A 27,669-nucleotide genomic window follows, 5' to 3' on the forward strand; every position below is an offset into this window, starting at 1 on the left:
CCCTCAGCCCCTGGCAACAACTAATCTACTCTCTGTTTCTATGGATCTGCCTATTCTGGACATTTTTCTTTCTTTCTTTCTTTTTTTTGAGACGGAATTTTGCTCTTCTTGCCCAGGCTGGAGCACAATGGTGAGATCTCGGCTCACCACAACCTCCACCATCCGGGTTCAAGTGATTCTCCCGCCTCAGCCTCCTGAGTAGCTAGGATTACAGGCATATACCACCACACTCAGCTTATTTTGTATTTTTGGTAGAGACGAGGTTTCACCACATTGGTCAGGCTGGTCTTGAACTCCTCCCGATCTCAGGTCATCTTCCCACTTCAGCCTCCCAAAGTACTGGGATTACAGGCATGAGCCACCGCACCTGGCCAATTCTGGATATTTCATATCAACAGAATCATCAATTATGTGGGTTTTGTTTCTGGCTTCTTTCACTTAGTATATTGCTCAAGGCTCATCCATGTTGCAGCGTGTGTCAGTACTTCACCTCTTTTTATGGCTAAATAATATCACATCATATGACTACAGTTAATGCCACACAATGATATTGCAGTCAATGACGAAAGGCATATATGATGGTGGACCCATAATATTCCTGATTTTATAGACGGTCTCACTCTGTCACCCAGGCTGGAGTGCAGTGGCATGACCATAGTTCACTGCAGCCTCAAACTCCTGGGCTCCTGAAGCCATCCTCCGGCTTTAGCCTCCCAAGTAGCTGGACTAATTTTTTCTTTTTTTACTTTTTGTAGAGATGGGGTCTTGTTACATTACCCAGGCTAGTCTTGAACTCCCAGCCTCAGGCTACCCTCTCCCACTTTCGCCTCCCATGTAAGCCACTGTACCCAGCCAAGAGTTCTTGATATAGTTTAGATAAGTTCCTTGTTACATAGATGATTTCCAAAATGTTCTCACACTTGGTGGGTTGTCTTTTCCCTTCCTTGGCAGTGTCCTTTGAGGTACAGAAGTTGCTTCTGATGATGTACTGTTCATTTTCTTTTACTGCTTGTGCCTTGGCATCGTATCTAAAAAACCATTGCCTGACCCAAAATCACAAAGAATTACACTTATTTTTCTTCTCATAGCTCTTCCTACATTTAGGTTTTTGGACCATTTTGAATTAAATTTTACATGTGGTATGAGGTTCAGTCCAATTTATTTGTGTGCATCCGGATATATAACTGTTTTAGCAGCACTTGTTGAAAAGACTGTTCTTTCCCCCATTAAATTGTCTTGGCACTCTTATTGAAAATCAATTAACTGTTAATGTGAGGGTTTACTTCTGGGCTCCCAGTTCTATTCCATTGATCTCTGTGTCTACCCTTCCATCAGTACCACATTGCAGTTACGTTCTGAAACCAGGAAGTACGAATCCTCCATTGTTGTTGTTCTTTTTCAAGATTTTTTTTGGCTGCTCTGCTTCTCCTGCATTTCCCTGTGAATTTTAGGATCATCTTGTTTATTTCTGCTAATGAAGGCACCTTGGATGTGATAGGGACTATGGATCAATTCAGGGAGTACTGCCATCTTAACACTAGTAAGTCTCTGATCCATGACCAAGGGGTATCTTTCCATTTATTTGGGTCTTCTTTAATTGTTTTCAACAATGTTTTATAGTTTCCAGAGTATAAGTCTTATACTTTTATGAAATTTATTCCCAAATACTTTATGTTGATGTTATTTTAAATGGAATTGTTCTCATCATTTTCAATTTGCCCACTGCTACTGAACTACAATTGATTTTGGCATGCTGATCTTACATCCTGCAACCTTGCTGAACTCATTTAACTCAAACAGATTTTTAATGGATTCGCTAGGTTTTTCTATTATACGGGACCATGTCAGCTGAAAATAAAAATACTTTTACTTCTTCCTTTCCAATCTGGATGCCCTTTATTTCATTATCTTTCCTAACTGCCCTTTATGATCAAATTTTGAAATAGTAACTAGTTTTGATTTGGCAGCAGCCGCTCTGATCCTAGGATGCCAGGGCTCTCATTGCTCCTGCTTTCCACACCTGCTGAGTGGATGTCTCCTCCAGGGCTTCACATTTTGGGGATAGGCTGCCTGGCTGGGGTCTCCAGCTCGCCTCCCTGCAGGCCCTTCCCTGAGCCTTGTGGGTGGAGGCCCCTGAGCTCCCTTGCTGGCTGGTTTCCAGTGGATCCAGCCAACAAGAGGCACAGGCAGGAGAAACAAGGGTAGGTAGGAGGTGGAGGAGGGACGTGGGGTGTGTCTTCCTCACTTTCTACCAGCTTTGATGCCACAGTCCTGACCCAGGCTGTGTCTTATAGCTATGACAGTCCTTGCTGGCATCCCAGTGTCTACTATTCAGCCCTCACTAGTGTTTGCAGGAAACGCTATTTCTTCTCCTGACCCCTTCAAGCCTAGTGGTAGTAATGGCTTTCCACTGTTGCTTGTCCCTGGGTGCCTCAACTTCCCTTGTCGGGTGTCTGACTTTTCTTGGCTGATTAACTCAGTTTATCAGAAATACCGTGCAACCCTCAACCATTACGGGGTAGTCTCGACTGCTATTCTGCTAGATGACAGCCCATGGAGGAAGGCACTGTGCAACCTAGGTCAATATGAAAGCTTGGTTCTCTGGGCAAACTGATTACCGAAGTACCCAGTCCATGAGCCAGGGAGATAGTAAAGAAATCCGATGGCAAACAGCTTCAGTTCCTGGAAGAGGAAAGTAAACGGCAACCCAGGTGGGACATGACCTTACCTGCAGTTGCTGCTGCTTTCTCTCCCTGTTCGTGACTCCTGGGAGAACACAGCTTTGTAGCCTCATGGTCTGACCTTTCATCCTATCCTTTGGAGTCTGAGCACAAACACTGGCCCAGAGGCCTCCCGGAGAAGGAGTTCTGGGCATTGACTATTAATGATTTTATTGTCATGGCCACATGGCCAGTGTCGGAATAGTGCATCGCTTGTGTGAGCTACTACTGAGTGCCCACCACTGCACTGAGTGATTTATAATATCTCAATCATCAGAGGACTTGTAAGGGGAATACTATTGCAAGCATGGAAACACCCAGACGAACAGCTTGCCTATGGTCTCAGAGCTCAAAACCACGTAGACCCCTGTCTACCTGTCATGCCAAGCTGTGCCTCAGGTCCTGCCCTGCCACCTGGGAGTCCCTTGTAGACTGATCATGCTAGTGATTAATAGTTACCAATCTCAAGATCCAAGATGGCCGATTACTAGCAGCTCAGGATTGTAGCTCCCAGTGAAAGTGTGGAGAACGAGAGGACACCACACTTTCAGACAAATTTTTGTTGCTACGGGCCAGGAGATTCCCAGTGGAGGAGCCCCACGGGTCGCCAGCGCGACTCTTGTGGCCAGTGCGGTGGTTTTGCCGGCACCTGCGGTTCTCGGTGCAGAGTAAACGGGACTGGATCCCCTTTTGGTCCACGTTTGGAGCTCCCGGAAGGCAGAGTCACCCGTTCAGCTGATTGAAAAAGGGACTCAAGAGGGAAGCCAGACCGGAGATTCCCGGGCAGAAAAGCACCAAGAATCTTAATGCCGCTGTGTTAGCTGGCGCAGTGGGTTGCTCAGATTTCAGTGCTGGGAATCAACAAGTTGGACGTCTACTCAGAGACCTAATTTGAAAGTCGGTAATTACAAAGACGACAGGTGGATAAATTTACAATGACGGGAAGAAACCAGAGTAAAAAGGCTGAGAATACCCAAAATCAGAATGCCTCTCCCTCTACAGGGGATCACAGTTCCTCATCAACAAGGTAACAAGGCCTGATGGAGAGCGAGTGCATTCCATTACAGATTTAGGCTTCAGAAGGTGGATAATAAGAAACTTCTGTGAGTTAAAAGAACATGTTCTAGCCCAATGTAAAGAAACTAAGCACCTTGAAAAAAGGTTTGACAAAATCCTAACGAGAATAGACAATTTAGAGAGGAATGTAAGTGAATTAATGGAACTAAAGAACACAATACGAGAACTCCGCGAAGTATGCACAGGTTTTAACACTCGAATTGATCAAGCAGAAGAAAGAATATCAGAGGTCGAAGACCAACTTAATGAAATGAAACGAGAAGACAAGATCAGAAAAGAAAAAGTAAAAAGGAACGAGCAAAGTCTCCAAGAAATATGGGACTATGTGAAAAGACCTAATTTACGTTTGATAGGTGTACCTGAATGTCATGAAGAGAATGAATCCAAGCTGGAAAATATTCTTCAGGATATTATTCAGGAAAACTTTCCTAACCTAGTAAGACAGGACAACACTCAACTCCAGGTAATACAGAGAACACCACAAAGATATTCCTCAAGAAGAGCAACCCCAAGACACATAACTGTTAGATTCACCAGGGTTGAAATAAAGGAGAAAATTCTAAGGGCAGCTAGAGAGAAAGGTCAGGTTACCCATAAAGGGAAGGCTATCAGACTCAGCAGATCTCTCAGCAGAAACCCTACAAACTAGAAGAAAGTGGGGGTCAATATTCAATATCCTCGAAGAAAAGAATTTTCAACCCAGAATCTCATATCCAGCCAAACTAAGCTTTATAAATGAAGGAAAAATAAAATTTTTCACGAACAAGCAAGCACTCAGAGATTTCATCACCACCAGGCCTGCTTTACAAGAGCTTCTGAAAGAAGCACTATACACAGAAAGGAGCAACCAGTATCAGTCATCCCAAAAACTTACCAAAAGGTAAAGAGTATCTTCATAATGAAGAATCTATATCAACTAATGGGCAAAATAGCCAGCTAGCATTAAATGACAATATTACAATATTAAACTCACAAATATCAATACTAATCCTAAATTTAAATGGATTAAACGCCCTAATTAAAAACACAGACACGCAAATTAAATAAAAAGTCAAAACCCATCAGCACGCTGTATCCAGATCCATCTCATAAGCAAGGACACACAAAGACTCAAAACAAAAGGTTGGAGGAAGACCCACCAATCAAATGAAGAGCAAAAAACAAAACAAAACAAAACAAAAACCAACACAACAGGAGTTGTAACTTTCGTCTTTGACAAAATAGACTTTATAGTAACAAAGACTAAAAGAAACAAAGAAGGACATTACATAATGGTAAAAGGATCAATGCAACAACAGGAGTCAATGATCATAAATATATATGCACCCAATATAGGAACACCCAGATAGATAAGTTCTAAATGACTTACAAAGAGACTTGGACTCCCGCACAATAATAGCGGGAGACTCTGACACCACATTGCTAATGTTCGACGGATCAACGAGATAGAAAATTAACAGGGACATTTATGATTTGAACCCAGACCTGGAACAAGTAAACTCAGTGAATATCTATAGAATTCTTCACCCCAGGTTCACAGAACATACATTTTTTTCAGTATCACATTACACCTATTTTGAAAGTGACCACATAAACTGAAGTAAATCACTCTTCAGCATTTGCATAGCATTTCACAGATTTAAATGAAATATAGGTTGGCTGTTTGTTTGTTATTTTCTTCCCTTATTCCTTCCTGTCTCTGCTGTTAAGTACAATTATCGGCATAAAAGAGGTTTTTAATACCTATTTTTAGATTGCATTCCAGCCTGGGCAATAGAGCAAGACTCCTGTTCTCTCTCCCCTTCTCTTTCTCTCTTTAAAAAAAAAAAAAAAGAGGTCACTTAGAAAAAAACAGAAGGTGATCTGAAAATATGCTCAAACTTTTGTTTCTGTTTTTCCCCCTTTGTGTTTGGTGACTTGAAACATAAAAAGAGCCTGGGCCTCTGGTCCAGCTACTTAAGAGGCTGAGGCAGGAGAATCCCTTGAGCCCAGGCGTTTAAAAAAAAAAAAAAAGTTACCAATCTCTCCTCCCTCTACCATCACTCCTGCCCTGACCACTGCCGGGCCTTGTCATCACACCCTCTTCCTCCTCCTCCAGCTGTATCACAGTCACACCTCTGTCTTCCCCAACCTCTGACCACAGCCCTTCCCCCTGGCTAACTGTGTAATCACAGCTCCCCAGCCAAACCCCAGCTGAGTGGACATTTTGTTTTGTTGTGTTGGAGTTCTGCAGAAACAGCAAGAGCTCCCAGTTCGCCTTTACCCTGAAAGGCACACCCCAGGGATGGAACTGGAGGGGAGCACAGCAGCTGCGGTAGGCCAGGCTGGCAGGAGCCTGGCCGCTACACCACCGCAGCCTGTCCACCTGCTGAGCAGCTGCTGACTCGCCAGGACTTACTTTTCTGCTCTGCATTAGCAGGGGAGCCATTCAACCGAATGTAACAGCTTCTCCTCAAGGGTGAGAGATTAGATTGCTGAAAATCCACCAGGGAGGAAGGAGGTATACCGGGTCTGGGGACCTGCGGTGGTGAAAAGCCCTGGGGACAGACTGCCTTTCCCATCTTCTCAGTCCCAACCCAGAAGGCGTGCATTCTCAGCACCACCAACTCCTTTCCCCCATCTGAAGAAAGAGGTCGTGTCTTAGAATAATTATGAAAACAAGAATAATTCATCATAGCTGGAGTGCCATGCCCTGGGTGAGGCACCATCCTAACTGTCTCCTCAGTACTCATGAGGCCAGTACTATATCATCTGTTGGTGCTGTTGATCTAGTCCCTACAGACTATAATTATTATTATTATTATTATTTTTTTTTGAGACAGAGTTTCGCTCTTGTTGCCCAGGCTGGAGCACAACGGCACGATCTCGGCTCCCTGCAACCTCCACCTCCCGGGTTCAAGCCATTCTCCTGCTCAGCCTTCCGAGTGGCTGGGATTACAGGCACCCGCCACCACACCAGGATAATTTTTGTATTTTTAGTAGAGATAGCATTTCACCATGTTGGTCAGGCTGGTCTGGAACTCCTGACCTCGTGATCCACCCGCCTCAGCCTCCCAAAGTGCTGGGATGACAGGCGTAAGCCACCGCGCCCAGCCTATTATTTAAAATATTTTTTAGGTTGGGTGCGGTGGCTCACTGAACCTGTCATCCCAGCACTTTGAGAGGCCAAGGTTGGCGAATCACAAGGTCAGGAGATCAAGAACATCCTGGCCAACATGGTGAAACCCCATCTCTACTAAAAAATATAAAAAATCAGCTGGTGGCTAGCCATGTGCAGAAAGCAGAAACAGGACCCCTTCCTGACACCTTACACCTAAATTAACTCCAGATGGATTAAAGACTTAAACATCAGACCTAACACCATAAAAACCTTAGAGGAAAATCTAGGCAAAACCATTCAGGACATAGGTGTAGGCAAGGACTTCATGACCAAAATGCCAAAAGCAATGGCAACAAAAGCCAAAATAGACAAATGGGACCTAATCAAACTCCACAGCTTCTCCACGGCCAGAGAAACAGTCAGTAGAGTGAATCGGCAACCAACAGAATGGGAAAAAATTTTTGCAGTCTACCCATCTGACAAGGGGCTGATATCCAGAATTTACAAAGAACTAAAGCAGATCTACAAGAAAAAAACAAACAAGCCCATTCAAAAATGGGCAAAGGACATGAACAGATACTTTACAAAAGAAGACATACAGGAGGCCAACAAACATATGAAAAAATGCTCATCATCACTGGTCATCAGAGAAATGCAAATCAAAACCACACTGAGATACCATCTCACACCAGTTAGAATGGCGATCATTAAAAAATCGGGAAACAACAGATGCTGGTGAGGATGTGGAGAAATAGGAACACTTCTACACTGTTGGTGGGAATGTAAATTAGTTCAACCATTGTGGAAGACAGTGTGGCGATTCCTCAAGGACCTAAAAATAGAAATCCCATTTGACCCAGCAATCCCATTACTGGGTATATATCCAAAGGATTATAAATCATTCTACTACAAGGACACGTGCACACGAATGTTCATTGCAGCACTGTTTACAATAGCAAAGACCTGGAACCAACCCAAATGCCCAACGATGATAGACTGGATAGGGAAAATGTGGTACATATACACCATGGAATATTACGCAGCCATCAAAAAGGATGAGTTCACGTCCTTTGTAGGGACATGGATGAACCTGGAAACCATCATTCTCAGCAAACTGACACAAGAGCAGAAAATCAAACACCGCATGTTCTCACTCATAGGCGGGTGTTGAACAATGAGAACACAAGGACACAGGGAGGGGAGCACTACACACTGGGGTCCGTTGGGGGGAAATGGGGGAGGGGCGGGGTGGGGAAGTAGGAAGAGATAGCATGGGGAGAAATGACAGATACAGGTGAGGGGACGGAAGGCAGCAAACCACACTGCCATGTGTGTACCTATGCAACAATCTTGCATGTTCATCACATGTACCCCGAAACCTAAAATGCAATAAAATAAAATAAAATAAAATAAAAAAAAATCATCTGGGCATGGTGGTTCATGCCTGTAGTCCCAGCCACTTGGGAGGCTGAGGCAGGGGAATTGCTTTAACCCGGGTGGCAGAGGTTGCAGTGAGCCAAGATCTCGCCACTGCACTCCAGCTGGGCGACAGAGCAATACTCCATCTCAATTTTAATTTAAATTAATTAATTTATTTTGAGACAGAGTGTCACTTTGTCACCCAGGCTGGAGTGCAATGGCGCCATCTTGGCTCACTGCAACCTCCGCCTCCTGGGCTCAACCAATTCTCCTGGCTCAGCCTCCCAGGTAGCTGGGATTACAGGTGCTCGCCACCATGCCCAGTTATAGACTATAATTATATTCAACAACAATATTACTAGTGCTCTGCGGTTTAGAAGGCACTTTAGCAGACACTCTCACGACTCAGAGTAACCTCGCCTAGTAGACAGGACAAACACCATCTTCATTTGATAGAAGCTATTATATACAGTGTGGGGCTTTCTGGCCTATCTCTCACCCCTAATGTCCCACACCAATTCCTTACCTCCTGCCCCACCCCTCGTGCACCCTATGGCACTCAGGTGACTCATTGTGTCAACATCCTTGAGGGAATTTCTGGTTCATGGCTCCAGAGCTGGAGCTTTGGAAGGACAAAGGGAAAAGCAGCCATGGTCCCTGCCCTCAAGAGACAGGCATTCTAAGGCTAGGCCCAGTGGCTCACATCTATAATCCCAGCACTTTGGGAGGCGATCACTTGAGCCCAGGAGTTTGAGACCAGCTTGGACAATGTGGCGGAACTCCGTCTCTACAAAAAATCCAAAAATTGGCTGTGCATGGTGGCACGCTCCTGTAGTCCCAGCTACTCAGGAGGCTGAGGTGGGAGAACCACCTGAGCCTGGGAGGTCAAGGCTGCAGTGAGCTGTGATTGCGCCACTGCACTCCAGCCTGGGTGATAGAGTGAGATCCTGTCTCAAAACAAACAAACAAAAGACACAAATTCTAATGAAAGAAAAAGGACAAACACAAATAAGGAACTATATGACCAAGTGAGAAGGAAGGCCTGGCAGGGGCCACCTGGCTAAGTCTGGACCACAGGCCACTGCAATTCTGTGGGAAAGGAACGACATTTAAAGTTAAACCTTGGGTTCAAATTCTGGCTTTACTATCACCCATCATATGACCTTAGGGAATTCGCTCTACCTCTCCGGATCTGTTAGTCCGTCTACGAAACAGATTTCTCCCTCTCAGCACAGAGGGCTGAAAATTAAGGGATCTGTTTCACAGGAAACTTCAAATTGTCCCTTCAGTTTTGTAAACGGTACACAATACACATGCAAAGGACGGTGATTAGATGTCACCTAATCAGAGCCATCAAGTGTTTACTGAGCAGCGTGCCTGCAACACACACTCGAAGGATGGAGGATCACATAAAACATGGCCTCTGCCTTTAAAAAAATGACTCTCTAGGCCGGGCGCGGTGGCTCAAGCCTGTAATCCCAGCACTTTGGGAGGCCAAGGCGGGTGGATCACAAGGTCAACAGATCGAGACCATCCTGGTCAACATGGTGAAACCCCGTCTCTACTAAAAATACAAAAAAAATTAGCTGGGCGTGGTGGCGCATGCCTGTAATCCCAGCTACTCAGGAGGCTGAGGCAGGAGAATTGCCTGAACCCAGGAGGCGGAGGTTGCGGTGAGCCGAGATCGCGCCATTGCACTCCAGCCTGGGTAACAAGAGTGAAACTCCGTCTCAAAAAAAAAAAAAAAAAAAAAAAAAAGACCCTCTGGTGACAAGGCAAGACAGGCACACTCAACATGCAACAAACACATCATGTGTGCAAAGGCACTGCTGTGAGAGAAAAGGGACGGGGGGCAGTCGTAGGAGGGGCAAACAAATACAGCTAGTATGTCACAGCACAGGAGCCCAGAAGAGAAGTTTCAGGCAGCGGTGGGCGGGCAGGGAGCCTGCAGTAACATGAACTCTTAGAGTTGTAGAAAGGGCAGCACCCGGCTGACAACAACCAGGTGAGAGGCTCACATGGAAGCAACAGGAGATGAAGCACGAGGTTTCAGAGAACAATATGCAGCCCTCCAAAAAAAGTAGGCATTCATTCATTCAATCAATTCTGACTGAGCCTTTACAACATGCCAGGCACTGTCCGTCATCAGAGAGAAAGTTGGCGGGAGAGAACAGGTCCCTGTCCTCATGAAACTGACATTTCATTCCAGCCAGGAAACCAAATGCGCAAACAAGATCCATCCTGATGTGTAAGTGCTGTCTTCTGGCCCGAGACTCCCTCCTGATGGCAGGTCACTCTCAGTGTCACAGAAAAAGGCACCACCTCACAGAGAACAAAGCCACAGAGCTCAATCCCTCCATCCCTGGCCTAAACTCCCAGGAGGGAAAGGCATGTTCTTAACAATTGCTGATCCCGAGAAGTTTGGGACTAAGCAGAGGAAAATCTAGCTGAAGCATACATAGATGGCAACGTCACCTCCATCCCCTGAGCCTCTCCCCATAAGCATGTGCGTGTACACACACAGGCACACTGCATCTCTCCCTCTCCTTGGATTGCTATCCCATGACCTGGCAGGGAGCCCGGCCTGTTTGCAGTTAAAGAACCAGAGGCCATTTGGAACCTGATCAGTTTCTCCTCCTCCTGAATTAAGGAAAAGGTTTTCTTCAAAATGGGAGATGTCCTCTCCCCTTAGATCTGAGCAATGAGTCCTACTCAAACACCGGAGGTCCGGTCTCCCAAAATACGGGTAGTAACATGTTTTTCCTTCCCTGCTGTCTAGGATGCCTCACATGTTAAAGAGAACATGACCTCAGCCCTCCAATTTCCCAGATTCCTAAAGGAAAGCAGGCCTTCCTGTTCTGTAACTCCAGGGCATTTTAGAAGGACTGAGCTGCTGGGGAGCTGGAGCACAGCACACGAGGGCCTGGCCCAGTGCTGAACTACGAGTAGGGCCTCCTCATGACCACTGGCAGCTATGCCTTTTACACAGGGAGCCATGTGGCCTTTACCCCAACTGTCACCACCACGCAAGGATGTTCTGGCCCAGAGCTCTAGGATCCATGGCCCATCCTCTACTGTCCAAGGTCTCAGGCAAAATCTGTTCTCGGCCAGGCACAGTGACTCACGCCTCTAATGCCAGCACTTTGGGAGGTGGAGGCAGGTGGATTACTTGAGGTCAGGAGGTTGAGACCAATCTGGCCAATATGGTGAAACTCCGTCTCTACTAAAAATACAAAAACTAGCTGGGTGTGGTGGCATATGCCTGTAATCCCACCTACTTGGGAGACTGAGGCAGTAGAATCACTTGAACCCAGGAGGTGGAGGTTGCAGTGAGCTAAAATCACACCACTGTATTCCAGCCCGGGTAACAGAGTAAAACTCAAAAACAACAACATCATCAACAAAAAAAGTCTGTTCCCATGGTCAAGTAGGGTTTGCTGCCTCCTGCTTCTCAGCTTCCCCAAGCCTGACCAGAACTGTCCCCAGAGCCCCTGAGAAATGATCTCATCCCTGGATTCCTGTTCTTTAAGGACTGTTCCCAGGATTCTTCCACCCTCTGCTCTTCCAAGTGCTAGAAGACTGCCAAGTTCCAGAGGGAAGAGCCACAATGGCCAGGATGTGTGGGCAACCCTACCCAGGACAAAGTGCCTAGTGGCCTCTGAAAGTTGGTCACCTTACCGCGGCAGTTGGTCTGCAGAGTTCCAGGGAGGCCACACTGTTCCTGGAACGCCTAAATCTGGGCCCGAGTCCTGCTGCCTGTTTATAATTGATGTGCTAGGTTAAGTCCTTGTCAATTACTGTCCAGAACTTCCCCCTCCTTCACCACTCCCAGGAGAGAGAGGCTGCTTGAGAGCCAATCTCTGGCTTAGGGGTGGGCCCTGAGTAGACTGAGGGAAGGGTAAAAAACAAACATCAGGTCAGGGGTGAGCTGGAAGAGCGACGGTCAAAAGCCACTGCCCATGAGCTCTGGTGGAATGATGAAAGGGCAATGGTGTTTGAGTTTCACAAAGGAGGCAGGGCCAGGGCTGGGAAAGCCAACCAGGAGGAGAGAGAGAGGGATCTCGCCTAAGGAAAGGAGAAGATTCAATGGGAAGAAGAAAAACGGAGTCAAATGTCTTCCTCCTTCCTGCCGAGACCTCGCTCTGCCTTGGGTTGCCCACCTGGGAAGTGATGACATCATGGGCCTGTCTCCCCACAGGGCCAGGAGATGGATCCCTCCCCAGGGCACATGTTACCTGGTGGTTGATGTGGACTGGTGGCCCAGTACGATTTATCAGCAAGCAGATGTTCAAATGCTTGAACACACTATGAAGTCACCCAGCTCAGTTCATTTAACACAGTGTTATCCTAAAGGCCACTCCAGTCAGGAGCCAGAAGAGAGCTCCCACCTACTGGGCACCACTCCACCATCGCAAAACAGCCAAACACCAGGCTGAGCTCTGACAAGTTCCTTGGAGGGGGAGCCACAGTCAACCGCTCACTATCAGATCTTTTGCTTGGCCAGCTAATTGGTGAGAAGTCTTGAATGGTTCAGAGCGCTCACTGTGTGACAGGAGCCGGCATCTGAAGAGAGCGGGTGGGCTGAGCCTGCTTCGGAAACGTAAGCACGGCCTGATCCAAGCCAGGCAGAGGTCTGAACACCACAACATCCCAAAAGCACGTGTCAACCGGAAAGTCAGCGTGGAGGCATCCTGCATGTTCCTTCAAGTCCAGTATGCCGACTAGCACTGGCACCTCTGTTTCCACTTCTCCATCTTTTCCCAAGAGGACCACAAGCAGCTTTCTGCTTCCCTTCCAGTCCATGAAGGAAGGGGGCTACCCACTAAGAAATCCTGACAAAGACAGCAGTGGCAGCCCAAGATCCCAGAAGGTGAGCCCAGAATGACACTCAAACTAGAGGCCCTGTCTGGGAATGAAGAGTAGAGGATCCGCTGGAACACCACAGTGGGAAATAGTGGAAGGTCTCAGTGTCCAGTGCTACAGCTGCTGGTTGTGACAATTCCTTTCCATATCCTAGTACCAGGACAGGCACCGGGTGCCTCTTCCCCAGCTGGAGGCAGAGAGGTGCCACCAACTCCCACACTCGCCTTGAGATTTGCCATCTGGTCGGTGATCTACTAGGGGGACTGGAGCCGGAGGAAATGCCCGCATTGAGCCTGCACCCCGACCTAAGCCTCATCTAGGGGTCCCGGTCCCAGTGACTTGCCCAAGGTCATACTTGTCATGAGCCCCAGCCAGCTTCACTTGTGCCTCATTCCTCCGCACATAGCGATCACGCAGGACATGATCTTCGGAACGGGTGTCCCTACCGCTCCCCTCAGAGAAGAAGCTGCCCGAGAGCTGGGCCACAGCTTACTCAGCTCTGCCTGCAGTGAGCATTTCACAGGCAGCGGCTACTGGATTGGACCAAAAATGTCATCACCACCATATGTCCTATTCGGTCCACTGCAGTCTGCCTGAGTCTCCATCAGCACTGGGAACCCAGAGCTGACAAGAAGACACAGTCCCTGCCTTCCAGGAGCTCACATCAGGGAAGGCACTAGACACGTGAACAAAGAGGTGAAATCAAGTGTGGTGGGGACCAAAGGAAGCAAGTGCCAGTGAGGAACTAGTGGTGGAAAGAGAGGACTCGGGTATCAGGAAACCATGGGAGTTGAGACTCACAGACAAGCTGAGTGACTGAGGGCTGGCGGGAAGGGAACAGGGAAGAGAAGTGGCATGGCTGGGACGCTGGTCATTGTGTGGTCACAAACATGCAGAGTTTGACACAGCCGGAGCACCAGGAGTGAGCTGAAGGGGACACAGAGGCCGGACCACTTGCCGCAGCAGAGCCACACAGCATGATCCATGCTGTCCTCACTTTACCCAGAAAGTCCACTGTCGGAAAACCCAACAATTAACCTTCTAAACAATTGTAAAATACCCTTGAAACCAACAATTACTACAACTTTATAGTTAGAAAGTCCTTTTCTTCATCTGAGAAAATCACAAGTGGGTGACTAAGAGTCCGGCTTAGTTAAACGGTAGCAAGGTTATGAGCTGCTGCCCTGACGAATGAGTGGCTCACATGCTCAGCAGCACTGTTAGTCCTGGGTGACAAACAGAACCAGGCTTCCAGCTCGAGGCTCCAGCTGGAGAACCAGCCGATTGTGCTCAGCATGGGGTAGTGCTTGCATCTGCCCCGTCCCTGTCTTGGCTCATGGTCCAACATGCACAAATCTCCTTGTGCCATCAGGGCAGCTGGACGCATCCTTCTCTTGTGCCACCCCAAATCTAGCCGCACATGCACTGATGTCGTATTACTTCAATGGAGCAAAGCAAGCAAGTAGAGTTTCTTTCATTTATTCAGAAAGCTTGTAAGGACTGTCCACCATGTAACAGAAATGATGCTAGGTACTATGGGGAAGCAGAGAGAGGTGATGGCCCCACACTTTAAGAATTCACCACGTGGCCAATGGAGGCAAAATCTGCATGTGGCAAATTAGTATCTACCCCCAGAGTAAACTGCCAAACAAGAAGGCTGCAGGGCAGGGGACCACATGGGCTAAGGTTTCCAGGCCTCTACTGTCTCTCCATGACCCCTAGAAAGATGCAACAAGCCAACCACTTTGTGATACCGGATCTAGGCCAAAGAGCAAATGCTCTGGATTGATCCAACCCAACCCTAGTTGTTGACAGTCTCACAGTGTCCCAGAATGCCCCGTGTCCTTCCTTCTCCGCACAGGTCACATAAACCCACCATTCCCCTCTCCCAGCATTGCGGTTTGATCTCTGAGAACTGCACTTCATTGCGGCTCCAATACTTAAGTTGCTCCTCAACTTGGGAATTGACGTAACCTTCTGAACCTTAGTTTCCTGATCTATAAACGCAAATGATCTGAGCCATCTCGTGGGATCACTATGAAAACCCGATGAGGTAATGCATTTTTGAAATACCTAAGAGAGTCTAGCACAGTAGAGATGTCCAAAGAAATGACCCCAGTGGTTAGCCTTTGTGACAACAGGCCTAATCCTCTCTTCCATCATGCCCTGAGGCCTCAATATGAGAGAGGCCGAGACCTAGACACAGCCCAGGGAGGCTAAGAATAGAATGTCAGTCTCATGTACGATGACAACTGGAAGGAGCTGTGAGCTGTGAATCAGCCATGGCCCTATCTCTGCTAGTATTAACCAGTGCTGTGCCAAGAAGCGAGTCACCCCACCATCCTGGGCTTCAGTTTCTTTTCCCACTAGACCAGGGATAATAAATAATCACCAGCTCTCCTCACAGGAGCAGCATGGAAAAAATAAACCATAACCTAGGTGCAATGGCAGATGCCTGTAGTCCCAGCTACTTTGGAAGCTGAGGCAGGAGGATCACTTGAGCCCAGGGGTTTGAGGCTGCAGTAAGCTATGATGACATCTGTAAATAGCCACTGCACTACAGCCTGGCCAACACAGCCAGAGCTTGTCTCAAAAAAAACAAAAAAAACAAAAAAAAAAGGAAAAAGGTAAGACACATCCCTGTCTTCAGTCTAGTTAAGAAGAGGAAGAGAAAGACAACAAGCATTGAAAAGAATACAAGCTCAGGAATAAATTTATCAAAAGAAGTGCAAACCTTAGGCCGGGTGTGGTGGCTCACGTCTGTAATCCCAGCACTTTGGGAGGCCGAGGCTGGCAGATCACGAGGTCAGGAGTTCAAGACCAGCTTGGTGAAACCCTGTCTCTACTAAAAATAAAAAATTAGCCAGGCATGGTGGCACACGCCTGTAATCCCAACAACTCAGGAGGCTGAGGCAAGAGAATCATTTGAATCCAGGAGGCGGAGGTTGTGGTGAGCCAAGATTGCACCACTACACTCCAGCCTGGGTAACAGAGAGAGAGATTCCGTCTCAAAAAAAAAGAAAAGAAATGCAAACCGTATACACTGAAAACTATAAAAGACCATTGAAAGAAATTAAAAACCTAAAGCAGGCGTCCCCAAACTTTTTACACAGGGGGCCAGTTGACTGTCCCTCAGACCGTTGGAGGGCCGCCACATACTGTGCTCCTCTCACTGACCACCAATGAAAGAGGTGCCCCTTCCTGAAGTGCGGCGGGGGGCCGGATAAACGGCCTCAGGGGGCCGCATGTGGCCCGCGGGCTGTAGTTTGGGGACGCTTGATCTAAAGGAAAGATACTACATGTTCATGGATTAGCGCCTTCATGTTGCTAAGATGGTAATATCCCCACAGTGACTACAATCCCCATCGCAATCCAAGACGGCCCACCAGTTTTGCTCACCACTGCCTTCCACCATTGGTGCAAATGTCAACACACTGGAAAAGCAAGGAACCTCTTGGTATTGTTATGAAAATCCTTTTGCCGGGCGCGGTGGCTCAAGCCTGTAATCCCAGCACTTTGGGAGGCCGAGGCGGGTGGATCACAAGGTCGAGAGATCGAGACCATCCTGTTCAACATGGTGAAACCCCGTCTCTACTAAAGATACAAAAAAATCAGCTGGGCATGGTGGCTCGTGCCTGTAATCCCAGCTACTCAGGAGGCTGAGGCAGGAGAATTGCCTGAACCCAGGAGGCGGAGGTTGCGGCGAGCCGAGATCGCGCCACTGCACTCCAGCCTGGGTAACAAGAGTGAAACTCCGTGTCAAAAAAAGAAAAAAAAGAAAAAAAAAAAAAAGAAAATCCTTTCAACTCACAGACTCCCCCTGGAATGGTCTTGAGGAGCTGCAGGGACCTGGGGAACCCACTTTGAGAACCACCAATCTAGGACGACACTCTCTGCTGGCCTGGGAGAAAGTAAAGCCAATTTTAGAATAAAACAAATAGCTTTCTTTACCTCGGGACACAAAAAGAGTCAAGGAGATGCGGGGCGTGATTCCTGCCTGAGCAGGTGGGAGGGCTAATCTCGGTGCTACATGACTGACAGCTGTAAAGGGCAGAGCTCAGCTGAGCAGACGCTTCCTGTGGACGCTTCTGAATCTAACAACCTGCTCTCCCCTGGTTTCCTCTCCATCCTTTCCACTCCTTTAACCTTAACAGAAAGCAGGCAGCTTTAAGTCATGGGATTCTTTTCCTGCCTCCCCACTACAGTGGCCCGAGAGGGAATGGGAATGGCTGGGGAGGGAGGGCAAGCAGCAGAAAGGGAAGAGGAGGCAAATCCTATCAGCTCCTGCCTCTGGCCAGCTGCCCCAGCCTCAGTTCACCTGGGATGGGGAGGGTCCTCCCAACAATTCCCACCACACTCTCTTCCTACCAATTAGCCCCCTAGTTCGGCGTTAACGAAGAGCTCCTCCTGCCGCAGCTGAGATAACTTGGCAGGAAGGCTCCATCTCTCAGCACCGCAGTTATAAGCCCCACCCAGCAACCCACACGAGACCCCCAGTTGGCTCAAAGCCCGGTCCTCACAGGATATTCAGTAAAACAACATGCAATCCGGGTGGGAAGGAATTTCTCATTGGAGACGAGACTGTTACAACCACTGCCATAGTAAAGCCTCTTGGCCTGCAGAGCCAAAGGCAGAAAACAAAGTGCCATTCAGGCCCCAGGGACACACAATAGGCCCTTATGCTCCTTTCTGGTTCAGGCCCAGAGCTGCTAGGCAGAGCTAGAAGACCCAATGGGTGGCCCGTGGGCAGGGTTGATTCTAGGATGCATAGGTCCCCAGACAAATACATTTTGGGGACCCATCTATATAAAGACTTGAGTCACTCAAAATTAGTGTGTTGGCACCATCATGGCAGCCCAATCTCACATGATTCCCACTAAAGAAATACTGCAGCCATCTCCTGGAACTGGGCCCCAGGACAACTCCACAGAATACCTGTTGTCCCTAGGCAAGGTAGAGGGATGGAGAGTACCCTGAAGGGGCCAATATGGATCCCAGGGTGGGTTTGCAACACCCAGCCAGAATGGTATTGGGGGCCCCTGCCAGCCCCAGGCACTGGAGGAGGACCTGGAAAATTTGGAGGAAAGTACCCCTCAGGTGCAGTTGGCATAGGGGCCACATGTGCCCAGGCCTAAGGCTAGTACTGACCCTGAGGACACACAGCGACAAAGATGGTTTTGAAGGGTTAAGAGGGCTGTCCTTTCCTACTCTCTGGGGTTATCAAGTTATCTGGGCAATTCAAACACTTCGGGATGTCATCAGGGCTTTCTCTTCCTCCCTACGCTATCTTGTCTTCCTACTGGATCAAACAGAATAGCTTGTTTTGATTTTTTTATTTTTTGAGAAGAGTCTTGCTCTGTTACTCAGGCTGGAGTGCAGTGGTGTGACCTTAGCTCACTGCAATCTCCGCCTCCTGGGTTCAAGTGATTCTCTTGCTTCAGCCTCCTGAGTAGCTGGGACTACAGGTATGCACCACCACGCCCAACTAATTTTTCTATTTTTGGTACAGACAGGGTTTTACCATGTTGGTCAGGTTGGTCTCGAACTCCTGGCCTCAAGCACTCCACCTACCTTGGCCTCCCAAAATGCTGGGATTACAGGCATGAGCCACTGCACCCAGCCTGTTTTGATTTTTCCTTGTCCCTGCCCAATCTCTCTCCGTAAGGTCAACAAGAAGTCAGGCAAAAAGAAAGACTGCTGGGAGCCCTTTGAAGGAAGACTGAGACTGGCCCATAGTAAATGCTCAAAAAATATGAGGAAAGAACAAACACAGATAATCTACAAACTGGTAATTCACTGCCAGGCAAGGAAGCATTTAGTTCAACTCCAAACAGGCCCTGTCCCCTTGAGCCATTTCTGCCATCACCTCCAATGACACTACCAGGGACTGCTTAGTAGTGGTGACAGGCAAGTCATGGTAGCTCACGCCTATAATCCTAGCACTCTGGGACGCCAACGTGGGAGGATGGCTTGAGTCCAGGAGTTCTAGACCAGCCTGGGAAACATAGGGAGACTCCATGTCTAGAAAAAATAAAAAATTGCCAGGCGCGGTGGCTCACGCCTGTAATCCCAGCACTTTGGGAGGCCGACGCGGGTAGATCACGAGGTCAAGAGATCGAGACCATCCTGGTCAACATAGTGAAACCCCGTCTCTACTAAAAATACAAAAAATTAGCTGGGCATGGTGGCACGTGCCTGTAATCCCAGCTACTCAGGAGGCTGAGGCAGGAGAATTGCCTGAATCCAGGAGGCGGAGGTTGCGGTGAGCCGAGATCGCGCCATTGCACTCCAGCCTGGGTAACAAGAGCGAAACTCCGTCTCAAAAAAAAAAAAAAAAAAATACAAAAAATTATCTGGGCATGGTGGCGCACATCTGTAATCCCAGCTACTTAGGAGGCTGAGGCAGGAGAATTGCCTGAACCCAGGAGGCGGAAGTTGCGGTGAGCCAAGATCGTGCCATTGCACTCCAGCCTGGGTAACAAGAGCGAAACTCCGTCTCAAAAAAAATAAATAAATAAATAATAAAAAATTAGCTGGGCATGGTTGTGCGTGCCTGTGGTCCCAGCTACTCCAGAGGCTGGGGTGGAAAATCACTTGAGCCTGGGGGAGTTTGAGGCTGCCGTGAGCCATGACAGTGCCACTGCCCTCCAGCCTGAGTAACAGAGCAAGACCCTGACCCAAAGAAAATAAACTACTAATGCCAGCAGGGTCCTAGGGTGCACCAATGGGAAGGGGCTCACAAGGCAAAAGGACAGCTCCAGCAACCAGGCTCCAGCCAGGGACGGAGGGCAGGCGCCGGTGCCATAGCTCCTTCCGCCCTCCACTCCATTTCACAGACAGCTTGCGGTGGAGTCTCTGAAACCTGCCTAAGGTTCCCCCTGTTCTGCCAAGCTCCACGCCCAGGTGCTGCCCGCTGCGAGAGGCCGATAACCACAGCGGGAGGGAGGCTTCCCCTGATGGGCCAGCGGGTTAGGGCACTCTCATTACTCACTGTGCTTTGCCTGTGCAGCACTGCTCACAGCTGTAATCAAACAGGGAATGGCCTTCTGCCTGTCCCCCCTGACGACAGGAGATGGCTGGGGCCTTCCTCCCTGCTATGTCTCCAGCATGAAGCCTGCAGCCTAGAACACAACCGTGCTCAGTAAATAGTTGTAGAGCAAAGGCAAGTCTCCCTGAGCCGCATAGCAGCCCCTGGAGCCAAAGGCAGCTGCAACCACTTGGTGCCCTGAGATCCTGCAGGGAGCCAGGGCTCCAGGGGTGATTCTGCTCCATCCACGGAGGACTACCAGGGCCCTGCCCTCAGCGAGAGCTACCAGAAGAAGGACCACAGGCCTCAGAGGTGGCAGGCCAGGTTCTAAGACTTCCTTGACTTATCCTCGTTTCATGCTAACATAAGAGAGAGGGCAGTCAGGCAAAAATCCTGGCCCTGAAGAGCACACGCTGTTGGGGGAAGGCTGGTCCCAGTCCTCTGAGGCTCCAGATTTGGTTCTCCCTTCTTTCTCCGTCCTTCACAGGCATCAGCCTCTGCCTCTTTCGGCACATTGAGCTCAACCCCTCCCACAGTCTCTCTTTCCTGCAATGCCCTTCACAGCCTCCACTCCCCTCTGCTCTGGTCCTTGCTCCTCCTTACCCTCCAAAACAAGCACACCAACTGTGTTTCTTTCAGCCACTGCTTCTGCTGGAACTCACCTACTGCTGGAGGGGCTCGGCAGGAACAAATGCCCTCTCTCTGCGCAGGGGCCGCCTCTCTTCTCCCGCCTCACCCACCATACTTGGCCCAGCCCCTGTGGTCTTTCCCTTAGCATAAGTCAGGCCACGCCCACAGCTGTAGACAGCAAGTCCGTCCTGCGCATTGCCAAGCAGTTTTATTTTACTATTACTATTATTCTTTTCTTTTTTTTTTTTTTTTTTGAGACGGAGTTTCGCTCTTGTTACCCAGGCTGGAGTGCAATGGCGCGATCTCGGCTCACTGCAGCCTCCGCCTCCTGGGTTCAGGCAATTCTCCTGCCTCAGCCTCCTGAGTAGCTGGGATTACAGGCACACGCCACCATGCCCAGCTAATGTTTTGTATTTTTAGTAGAGACGGGGTTTCACCATGTTGACCAGGATGGTCTCGATCTCTTGACCTCGTGATCCACCCGCCTCGGCCTCCCAAAGTGCTGGGATTACAGGCTTGAGCCACCGCGCCCGGCACTATTATTATTTTCTAGAGATGGGTTCTCACTATGTTGCCCAGGCTGGTCTTTACCTCCTGGACCCAAGTGATCCTCCCATCTCGGCCTCCGAAAGTGCTGGGATTACAGGTGTAAGCCATTGCGCCAGACCTGCCAAGCAGTTTTGTCTGTACTCCGAACAGGATGAAGACTTCACCGTCTAAGCAAAGTGCTGGCTACCGGCAGCAGGTGACTCACCTCAATTCTGGGGAACCTGAGTTCCTAGAAGCTGTCAGTCCTGAGCTACAGCTTAGTCTTCTTAGTCTCCCCAATGGCTAACTGAGCAGTGATCCAAGAAGGCACTGGGCAAATAGGGAAATAATAAACTCGGAAGGGAGAAGAACATGGTACTGCAGAAAGTAAACAAGATTTGGTAGCAGAAAACCTGAATCCCAGCCCTAGTTCTTCATGACCCTGGGCAAATCATCTACGAACCCAGAGCCCTCACCCCAGGCAGGAATGTTTTTGTTTTTGTTTTTTTGAGACAGAGTCTTGCTCTACCACCCAGCTGAAGTGAGTGGTGCAATCTTAGCTCACTGCAACCTCCGCCTCACAGGTTCAAAGGATTCTCGTGCCTCAGCCTCCTGAGTGGCTGGGATTACAGGTGTGCACCACCACACCTGGCTAATTTTTGTATTTTTAGTAGACCAGGGGTTTCACTGTGTTGGTGAGGCTGGCTTGAACTCCTGGCCTCAAGTGATTCACCCATCTCTGTCTCCCAAAGTGCTGGGAGCCCAAAGCGTGAACCACCTGGTCTTCACCTAGAAATGTATACTAAAGCACTCTACTTATCACAAGGGTCTATGCAAATTGGTGTTAAGTTTCCAGAGATCGCCCTTCACCCTTTTCCTACCTAAGATGGAGTTCAAGAGCATAAAGAATTGATAAGCTAAGAGGTCAAGTCTGAAATCCTAGAGCTAAGCTCCAAGGAAAACTGGAACAGGGCCGGTGGACTGATGCTATTTTCTGAGGCTGCACTTGTTGCTTGGCATTTTGCCCTCCAGCTTGTTTTGTGTATGTGTGTCGCCTTAGCTAGACTTCAGCTTTGGAATGTCTAACACGTACATGATGCCTGTCCACTGCACTGGTGGATATGACAGTTACTTACAAGGGGAAAGGGTCTGGAAGACCCTTGGCATTCTGTACAATAAGGGGCAAATTTATTTGGCCTGAACTTCGGTTACCTGGGGCAAGAGGCCCCTGAGCCCAGCCTCAGCCTTCTGGGATCGTGGCACTCACACCCCAGGGTTGGCTCCATGGGCAGCCTAGAGTCTGGGACTGTCCAAGAGGACCTCCTGCTGCAGGAAGGGGACAAACTGGTAGCTGGTTAGCTTTCCCCTGAGTTAGCACATACCTGATAGAGCATCCACCATGATTTGCAAAATCTTTAGTCAAATGCCCAAGTCCCTTCCCTCACAGCAGCCAGTGAGCTCTCTAGGTTGTGATGAAAACAGCAAATAGAACTCTTTTCCCACCTCTTAAAGAATTTTGCATTCAAGAAAAATTCATGACGGGGCATGGTGGCTCACACCTGTAATCCCACTACTTTGGGAGGCTGAGGCAGGTGGATCACCTGAGGACAGGAGTTCAAGACCAGCCTGGCCAACATGGTGAAACCCCATGTCTACTGAAAATACAAAAACCAGCTGGGTATGGTGACAGGTACCTGTAATCCTAGCTACTCAGGAGGCTGAGTCAGGAGAATCGCTTGAACCCAGGAGGGAGAGGTTGCAGTGAGCCGAGATCACACCACTGCACTACAGCCTGAGTGACAGAGGAGGACTCTGTCTCAAAAAAAAAAAAGAAAAATTCATATGCAAGGCAATTGAAATTCCTCTTTCCACTCCCAAGTCCTGTAGAAGGGAGGTAAACAAACTATAATGTTTCGAGTTCACTAAAACCAACTCTGCATTAACATTCTACTTCTAGGCTGGGCATGGTGGCTCATGCCTTCAATACCAGCACTTTGGGAGGCTGAGGCAGGAGGACTGCTTGAGTCCAGGAGTTCAAGACCAGCCTGGGCAACAGAGTGAAACATTATCTCAAAAAACATATACAAAATCAGCCGGGTGCAGTGGCTCACAAGGTCAAGAGATCAAGACCATCCTGGCCAACATGGTGAAACCCCATCTCTACTAAAAGTACAAAAAATTAGCCGGCGTGGTGGTACGTGCCTGTTGTCCCAGCTACTCAGGAGGCTGAGGCAGGAGAATTGCTTGAAACCGGAAAACAGAAGTTGCAGTGAGCCGGGATCGAGCCATTGCACTCCAGCCTGGCAACGGAGCGAGACTCTATTTAAAAAAAAAAAAAAAAAAAAAAAAAAAAAAAAATATATATATATATATATATATACACACAAAATCTATTTTTTTTTTTTTTTTTGAGACAGAGTCTTGCTCATTGCCCAGGCTGGAGTGCAGTGGCACGATCCAGGCTCGCTGCAGCCTCTGCCTCCTGGGTTCTCATGCCTCAGCCTCCCAAGTAGCTGGGATTACATGTGCGCACCGCCAAGCCCAGCTAACTTTTTGTGTTTTTGTAGAGATGGATTTCACCATGTTGGCCAGGATGGTCTCGAATGCCTGACCTGAAATAATCTGTCCACCTCAGCCTCCCAAAGTTCTGGGATTATTGGCATGAGCCACCACTCCCGGCCCAACAAAATCTACTTCCACCATTCTCTTTTTAGGGGTGTGGGTGTAGTGATGAGATAAGTAGGGAGGTAAGAGACAGAAGAATAAATAAAAGGCTTCCTCACCCCTTAAGCCATGCTGAGCATGTGTGACCTCCAAATAGTCTTTTAACTCTGGCTTCAAGGCAGCGCCCCGAGACCAGTGAAGGCCCAGGAGGAGGGGGCAGCAACATTCAGAACTTCTCCCTGTAAGATTTCATCTACCCAGAAGTTCCTTTAATAGGGCAGCTCAGAGAGGAACTAAACCAAGCCCCATAGGTTTCCAGCACCTGTAGAAACAAGAGGGTTTCAGGAGAGTCCCTGAAGACTCACACTGTCCTGGAACTATGGGCCCATGTGGGCATCTCCAGCTGCCTGGGTTAGCCTCAAAAGGTAAAATGAATGGAAAATTTTTTTTCTATTTTCAAATTCTCTCTTCAGGCCAGGTACAGCGGCTGACACTGTAATCCCAGCACTTTGGGAGGCCAAGGCAGGTGGATCACTTGAGGCCAGGAGTTCCAGACCAGCCTGGCTAACATGGTGAAATCCTGTCTCTACTAAAAATACAAAAATTAGCCAGGTGTGGTGACACATGACTGTAATCCCAGCTACCCGGGAGGCTGAGGCACAAGAAATACTTGAACCTGGGAGGCAGAAGTTGCAATGAGCTGAGATCAAGCCACTGTACTCCAGCCTGGGCAACAGGGTGAGACTCTGTCTAAAAAAAAAAAAAAGTATCCCTTTACTCACACTCTTAAAGAACATCTTTGCAGAGCCCTGGGTAGGGCCTGTGTCTCCTGAGATCTCCAGGAGCTTGACAAGCTGGGAAGAAATGATAAGCCATTGGCTGGTGAGGAGGGGCAGGGTAGTGACAACAGTCACTTTAGCCAGAGGCAGTGAATACACCAATGCTGAGGATCTGTGCTAGGAACTGCAAACAGTTAACAAGGGAGGGGAGAGGGATCTAACTCACTGAGAAAACAATGAGTCAAGGCAGTGAGAGGCTTGCTTCAAGCATCTTCTTTACATGAAGTCAGAATTGAAACCTAGGCCTTAGTGTTACAGCTCTTTTAGAATTTGTCTAGCAGGCTTTCAGGTCTTTGCCAGAAAGCCTCATTTAAAAAATAAAAACAAAAACAAAAACCTAAGCCATAACTCTTGAAGAAGAGGTACAGAGATGCTGTATTACTCAAGAGGAATCCTTGGGTTTATAAAACGGGCACCAGGTCAAAGGCACATCAATGACCCAAACTTCTGCAAATGGCTTGATAACAGCAATTACAGCCTGGAAATGCAGGTTACCATGGTGCCTCACACAAAATGATTGCCGAATGAATAAATGAATGAATGGATTCAGAATAAGGCTGGCTCATTCTGGTAATCAAACACAGAGAGAAGTGTGTGTGACAACGAAAGACCCAGAGTATACCACGCCTCCTCCTGGGGCACAGGAGGGGAGGAGGGGAAAGACGAGAAAGATGGTGTTCTCAGACTCCTCAGGCCAACACGATTAATCCAGCTGGCTCAGAAGACACCCTGCAGAAAGGTGCCAGGCTACTCATCGGCAAGAACTTCCCTGTAACTGGTATTTCACCCAGTACCCGTCACCCGTCACCCTCGTATGGGCAACAGAAATTTCTTTCTTCTTTTTCCTGCCACAAGTCCCTGCCTAACAGCTGGATAGGAAAGAAAGCCCGAAACTGAAATTCAGCTTTGGAAAGAAGCCCCAGATCTCAGATGATAAAGCTGGGATGAGGGAGGGGGACAGGAAAACAGACATGGATCTAACGCTGGAGAAAGTGGCATCCCCTGGAGGGCCTGTCCCCTAGGGACCTGTTTGGAGCACCCAAAAGGGCAGAGAGCCAACCCTAAGCAACAGCTTCCCAGCAATCCCCAGAATCACAGAGTCATTTCTTTGTCGTCCTTCCTTCAGTGGGCTATCAGAACTCCAACCTCCTCAGGGAACAGAGCTGAGCCTGGATGCAGATGTAATGTGTTCAAGACGTAGAAATACAGGCGTGAGACCAGGGCAGTGTGGCCGAGGATGGAATGCCTTACTTGGCCCTTGGCACAACTGCCACCCACCTGCATCCATCTATGCGCCGGTTCCCACGGTGGCGGCATGAGGAAGACAACTCACTTTCACTAGGGCAATGCGGAGCAGGGAAACAACCCCGCTAAAAACTCAGCTGCTTGCTAAAGACACTTCTCAAATCCTGGGCAGGTTATCTTCATCTTCATGATAGCCTTAAAGAAGCAGTAAGGCCAGGCGCAGTGGCTCACGCCTGTAATCCCAGCACTTTGGGAGGCTGAGGTGGGTGGATCATGAGGTCAAGAGATCGAGACCATTCTGGTCAACATGGTGAAACCCCGTCTCTACTAAAAGTACAAAAATTAGCTGGGCATGGTGGCGCACGCCTGTAGTCCCAGCTACTCGGGAGGCTGAGGCAGGAGAATTGCTTGAACCCAGGAGGCGGAGGTTGCAGTGAGCCAAGATCGCGCCATTGCACTCCAGCCTGGGTAACAAGAGCGGAACTCCGTCTCAAAAAAAAAAAAAGCAGTATTTCAGAGAGGAAATAAAAGAAAAAAGAGCACAGAGGCCAAGGATAATTTTGTAAAACAGATGAAAACCAAGATTTCTAAGCAAAGAACCCTGCTTCCTACCAGGCATCGCGTCAGATACTACTGGGGTCAGAAAAATAAAAGGAAGCAAAAGACTTTGCAAAGGACATAAGCACCGAAATGACAAAGCAAAATCCTGGAGCCATTCAGAGAAATAAAAGCACAAACATGCTGTGGCAATCAGGCGGTGGCTTTGTTCTGGTGCAGGGGAAGGCAGGGGCATGGCAGCGGGGTCGCGGACAAGAGCCTGGATCTGAGCTCTGCCACTCCCCGCCTGGATGACCCTGGACAAGCAGTTCACCCCTTGGAGCCTCAGTTTCTTTTTTTTTTTTTTTTTGAGACTAAGTTTCACCCTTGTTACCCAGGCTGGAGTGCAATGGCGCGATCTCGGCTCACCGCAACCTCTGCCTCCTGGGCTCAGGCAATTCTCCTGCCTCAGCCTCCTGAGTAGCTGGGATTACAGGCACGTGCCACCGTGCCCAGCTAATTTTTTGCACTTTTAGTAGAGACGGGGTTTCACCATGTTGACCAGGATGGTCTCGATCTCTCGACCTCGTGATCCACCCGCCTCGGCCTCCCAAAGTGCTGGGATTACAGGCTTGAGCCACCGCGCCCGGCGGAGCCTCAGTTTCTTCAGGTTAAACATCTTTGACCTCCAGGACTGTTGTAAGTTAAGTAGAGATAATTCCTGAAGACGCCCCAGGAGAACAGAACGAACTTAGTTGCCGTTATTATTTATAGTTGCTATGATTATTCTACTGTTGTATTCTTTTATACAAATTTAGCTCTCGATGAGGAAAAACCAAACAGCAGATCCAAAACCACCCAAGAATTCTAATCTCATTTTCCCCACACTTTGGAGCTGTCCCTGAGAATCTGACTGACAAGTCTCGACAAAGAGAAAGAAGGAGTTCTCTCTTCCACCCCATCTTCCTCATGACAATTCCCCTGTGCTTGTGAATGAGGTTAGGGGTCCCTTGGTCTGTA

At 48.5% G+C, this 27,669-nt stretch overlaps 1 protein-coding gene and 1 non-coding gene across 11 annotated transcripts in view; one reads left to right on the top strand and one right to left on the bottom strand.

Annotated features, from left to right (window-relative positions):
* PC (pyruvate carboxylase) overlaps positions 1 to 27,669 on the bottom strand; it is a 120,435-nt gene that overhangs the window by 53,433 nt on the left and 39,333 nt on the right. The window contains exons 1-2 of one of the 10 annotated variants that reach the window (XM_074401750.1): positions 11,995 to 12,506; positions 5,541 to 5,611 (exon numbers count right to left, since the gene is read on the bottom strand). The exons of 4 other annotated variants lie outside the window; for them this stretch is intronic. The gene's annotated coding sequence lies outside the window, so the exon portion shown is untranslated. Of the gene's footprint in view, positions 1 to 5,540; positions 5,612 to 11,994; positions 12,507 to 12,551; positions 15,627 to 16,990; positions 19,325 to 21,590; positions 23,646 to 27,669 lie in introns of those variants that run through there. 5 more of the 10 variants (XM_074401747.1, XM_039470444.2, XM_074401753.1 and 2 more) reach the window with 5 other exon arrangements.
* On the top strand, positions 25,115 to 25,176 carry LOC120364789 (U7 small nuclear RNA). The gene has a single exon (XR_005579929.1). It is a non-coding gene; the product is annotated as a U7 small nuclear RNA (small nuclear RNA).

This window comes from Saimiri boliviensis, chromosome 6 (genome assembly GCF_048565385.1).
Source record: "Saimiri boliviensis isolate mSaiBol1 chromosome 6, mSaiBol1.pri, whole genome shotgun sequence".
Lineage (NCBI taxonomy): Eukaryota > Metazoa > Chordata > Mammalia > Primates > Cebidae > Saimiri > Saimiri boliviensis.